Raw genomic sequence first — 5,368 nt, forward strand, 5'->3', positions numbered from 1 at the left:
CGGACCGGGGCACGAACCCGTGTCCCCTGCATCGGCAGGCGGACTCTCAGCCGCTGCGCCACCAGGGAAGCCCTCCTATATTTTTTTAATGTGTCACTGAAGATGTTTTTTTTTTTTTTTTTGCGGTACGCGGGCCTCTCACTGCTGTGGCCTCTCCCGTTGCGGAGCACAGGCTCCGGACGCGCAGGCTCAGCGGCCATGGCTCACGGGCCCAGCCGCTCCATGGCATGTGGGATCTTCCGGGACCGGGGCACAAACCCGTGTCCCCTGCATCGGCAGGCGGACTCTCAACCACTGCGCCACCAGGGAAGCCCACTGAAGATGTTTTTGAGTGTTGTGCCATTCAACCCCATTTTCCCATAAGCCTTGTGGTTTTCATTGCACAATTTTTCATAGCATGGTGGTTTTTAGGGACACCTATGTCTATTTAGAGAAGAACTGGGAAAAGACCCAGTGGAGAGAAAGCTTGGCTCGTCTGGATAACTGGAAATGGTTCGGCTTTGCTGGGGCTTCTTGCAGAAGCTCAGATTAGAGCTAAGGGTCTGTGAGCTCTTGCTGTGTGTCTTGCTGGAAGCACTTGCCACACACATTAACTCACCCTTGTGGTGACACATGGAGGTAGGTCCCATTTTAAAATATTTTATATATCAGGAACCAAGGGGCAAAGGTTTGAGGGAACATTTTCAAGGTCACACAGGGCTAACCCATAGAGATAATCTCTGAACCCAAGCTGCCTCAGAGTGCATGTTCTTAACTAGACCCCAGGACAGAAGTTTTGTTTCAATTTTCTTTCTTTTTCTAAAGATTGTGCTGGGAAAAAAAACAGTCTCCCTTCCCCAAACTTAAAAGAACAAAAACTGTTCTTTTGCCGTCTCTTTTACCTTTCTCTTGTCAGATCTTTTGTACTTATCTTCCAATTCTGACTAAAGGAAATAATTGATAACTGCTGTATCCTGGAGAAGAGGTTGCTTAGCTTAGTGGGGTTCTAACACTTGGTACCTGCATACCCATTTTTCAGCCTCAGTTTCCTTTTCTATCATTTAGTTGTTTCCTAATCCTTGACAGCTCCTCTTGGATGTCTAATATACATCTCCAACCAAAGCAGAACCCTTGATTCCTAGTCTCTCCCACAGGCCACCCAACAGAACCCATTCCCAAAACTTCCTCACCAATTCAATTGAATTCAATACAATTCAGTCAACACCACCAATTTCTACCTTGACACTCAAGCCAAAACCTCAGGGTCATCCTTGATTACCACATTTTCCATTACATCCCTCTAGTTCCACACACATTCAATCCATAACCAACTCCTTCTAATTTGAGCTCCAAATGGCGTCTCTGATAGGTCCCCTATCAGAGGGCCTCCCCTGCCTTTGCTCTCTTACCCCCAGTCTAAGCAAACATCATCTCCGGCCTGCAATCCTGGAATCATCCCTTCATCTGGTTCCTGATCTCTTGCTCCTCTTTAATCCAGTCTTTATAGGACTAGAGTAAATGTCTTAAGATTTTATTCTGACCAAGGCAACCCCTCTCCTTAAAACACTTCAAAGACTTTTAGCTCAGAGTAAAAACCTAAACTCCTTACTGTACTCTAGTGAGGTCCTACATACTGGGGCCTAGTTTTCCACCTTCATTTCATATCACTCAGCCCTGCTTATTATGCAAAAAATAGGCTTTATCTTTGTTCCTTGAACAGGCCAGGCCCTTTTCCTCTCTGCTCTTCTCATCTTTCAGATCTCGGCTCAACTGTCATCTTCTCAGAGAGGATGCTCCTGATCTGCCTCCCCCCCACCCCACCCACAGACTCTATCTCATCAGTCTGTTTAGGTTCTTCATAGCAATGATCTCAATGATCTCTGTAATTATTTTGTTTGTTTGTTTACTTGTTTTTGTTTATCACCCTATTTATTTGTTTTCTGTCTCCCACACTGTAATGTAAGCTCCATGATGGCTGTGACCTTGTCTATCTTAGTCATCACTAAATCTTGAGCTCTTGGCACATGGTGGTCCCCGATGAATGAATGAATGAATAAAAAAAGTGTCTCAACCTATAATACGGACATAAACAACTGAGTGTCTCCTGTATGTGGGGTACTATACTAGTTGCTGGGATAATTAAGATTCATAAGGAATCTTTGGGACTTCCCTGGTGGTCCAGTGGTTAGGACTTCGCACTTCCACTGCAGGAGGCACGCGTTCGATCCCTGGTGGGGGAACTAAGATCCCAGAAGTTGGCAGCATGGCCAGAAAAAAAAAAAGATTCATAAGGAATCTTGGTTTTGGAAAGGAAAGCAGAAACAAAACAGGTAAACTAATAACTATATTTATATAAATATAAAGTGAGAAGAAGATGTAGAAAAAGGAGTAAATATCTGGTAGAAAAAGAGGAATGCCAGAGAAAATGCAGAGAGATAGTGACATGAGCTGAGCTTTGAAGGATGAAAGTGCCAGGTAGACACAGAGGAAGAGGCATTCCGGGGCAGAGGTGACAGCGTGAACCAAGCCATGGACCAAGGCCTGAGGTGTAACAAGGGTTCTGAGGAGCAGGAAGGAGCCCGGAGTGGTTGGGGCTTCGGCTGGTTTGGGGAGGGTATCTGGAGATGAGGCCAGAAGGGTTGTCCAGAGCCGGTTACCAAGGGCTTTGGAAATTCGGCAAAGTTTGGAATGTGTTGTATACGGCACAAGGCACTCCTCTGTAAACAGAGGAACAACATTTTAAATTTCCTTAAGGTCCCTCTAACAACAGTATGGTGAGAGCCAAGCCTGGAGACAGGAGGCTCAGTTTGGAGGAGACCTGATGTGACAGAAGGCAGGGCGAGGAGATGTGAGGTACATTTCAGGGACAGAATCCACAGGACTTTGTCCAATTGGATATGTTGAAAGGGGAAGAAATGAAAGAACATTCTGTAGGTTTTAGGCAGGGTAGACATGCTGTCAGGCAAGGAGGTATGGTTAAAGTCCAATGTTCACCACCCCCACCCCCTGCCCCCAGTTATAGATGTGAACTTGTACCCCCTTGGGACAAAGTGAATTGACCATTCACATAGTTGATGAAAGAGCAAAGGCTGGAGCCCAGGACACCTGAATTCCGTCTAGTGCTCCTTTATCTACCAGTGCTTCTCTATCAATCTGTGGGGCAACCGGATCTTCCTAAAAATTTCTTTTCCATCCTCAGCTGATTTACACGTTTTTTTTTTTGTTTTTTTTTTGTGGTACGCGGGCCTCTCACTGCTGTGGCCTTTCCCGTTGCAGAGCACAGGCTCCGGACGCGCAGGCTCAGCGGCCATGGCTCAGGGGCCCAGCCGCTCCGCGGCATGTGGGATCTTCCCGGACCGGGGCACGAACCCACGTCCCCTGCATAGGCAGGCGGACTCTCAACCACTGTACCACCAGGGAAGCCCTGATTTATACTTTTATAAACTAAAATAAAAATGAATTATTAGAAAAATGATATTAAAAAAAACAAACCTAATTTTTAAATGATTAGGTACCCAACTACCCTGTTGAATTATTATAAATGTTTCTAAAGGCTAACTCCCAATTTCTATACTTACTGCTAACCCACAGGTCAATCAGATGGCAAACGAGCACTTGTTCCCAGGCCAAATTTGAGATCTCTGGTCCACACAGTTCTGAAGGAGCAGTGGAATCTGGGTTTACAACAGTGATGAGACTAAACAAAGTTGAGTTAGATCTGCTGGGCTACCACAGAGAAAGTTGCCACCTGTCCAGTTTACCAATTACTAATCTCTAGGAAGAGTGTTCTTTGCACTGCTCCCTCTAGTGCAAGGGAGGTCTTACTGTCACAACTGCACTGAAAGGGGCCCCCCTTAAAGGATGTTCTTCGTAAACAAATCATTTCCAGTAAACCTGCCAGAACAGTTAGTGGCCATCCTGAATCTCCCTAGGTTGTTGGACACTTTCCATATGTGGGCTGGCAGTTTGGCAGGCTTCTCAGTTCACTCCTCCTGCCTGCCAAGGGAAAGAAAGTTACGACTCCTTGCTTGCTCATTCTATCCCTCTGCAAGGAAGAAAAAACAACATAAAAAGACCTCAAACACTGCTTGATGTATTAGCACTGGAGGGAAAGAGCTAATATTCACTTACACAATCCAGCTTACACTTGCACAATCTACTGAAGGAAACGGCAGAGTGACATTTGCACCTAATCCTTCCATGGGACTGTGACTAAGACTGCAAACAGCACAGGGAAAGCACAGAGTTGTTTGGTGCATGGGGGCAAATGAAAGTTATTTGATAGGTAAGGGGCACCTGCAATAAGAGGAACAGAGTTTTTTTAAGGGACCTTTGCCTCTGTAATCCTCAAATAGAAACACAATAAGCAACCCAACCGGTGACAGAGTGGCAACAAGAGGAATAGGGTCCAGGGCTCTAAGGGAGATGGAGGGTGATGGGAGGAGGAAGAAGTTAGGGGGCAGAAAGTCGCAAGGGTTACAGGACCACGTGGACCTAGCAGAACAGGGTTGTGTTTATTTTACACAAGTGACTCTGAGGCTTCTCTGCTGGCACCGTCACATCGTATATGTGGTATTTCCTTGTTCCTTATTCAGATGAGAAAGTAGGAGGGCAGTGGCCTGTGTGCAACTGCTCTCGGCTCTGTGAGGGGCAGGTGTGAGGCGAGAGCACAGCAAGCACACTGGCATCCTTATTCTGCTTTTGGCCGTTCTGAGTTGGAACTGCCACTGTCTCCTTTTTGCTGGTCTCTTGAATGCTGATGTGTTTGAATGATGGAATGATAGCATTCTAGGGGCAAGTCTTAAGATTTTGGCTTTCTTGGTATTTACCGTCAGTATCTGTGTGGATTCTAGTATTTGAGTATTTCTTGTGTAAACCCAAGCTAGCTGTCACTCACCAACTATTTTGATGGGAAGAAACCTCTAAGGTACTCCTCTCGTTTACTTCTCTCCCTTTATCACCCCAGGCACACCTGAATGGATGGATCATGGCCATTTCCTTGACCCAATCTAGTGCTCCAAATGCAAGTGCTCTCAAGCGAACCCCCGACCCCTACCCTCACCTTACCTGCCTGGTTATCCAAAACAGAAACTTAGGAGACACTATGGACTACTTCCTTTGCTTCATTTCTGCCTCTATCCCCATGTTCAATCAATTGCAAAGTCTTATCAGTTTTTTTTAATTAATTAATTAATTTATTTATTTATTTATTTTTGGCTGTGTTGGGTCTTCGTTTCTATGCGTGGGCTTTCTCTAGTTGTGGCAAGTGGGGGCCACTCTTCATCACAGTGCACGGGCCTCTCACTATCGTGGCCTCTCTTGTTGCAGAGCACAGGCTCCAGACGCGCAGGCTCAGTAGTTGTGGCTCATGGGCCACAACTTATTTTAC

The sequence above is a fragment of the Physeter macrocephalus genome, chromosome 1 (assembly GCF_002837175.3).
Source record: "Physeter macrocephalus isolate SW-GA chromosome 1, ASM283717v5, whole genome shotgun sequence".
NCBI lineage: Eukaryota > Metazoa > Chordata > Mammalia > Artiodactyla > Physeteridae > Physeter > Physeter macrocephalus.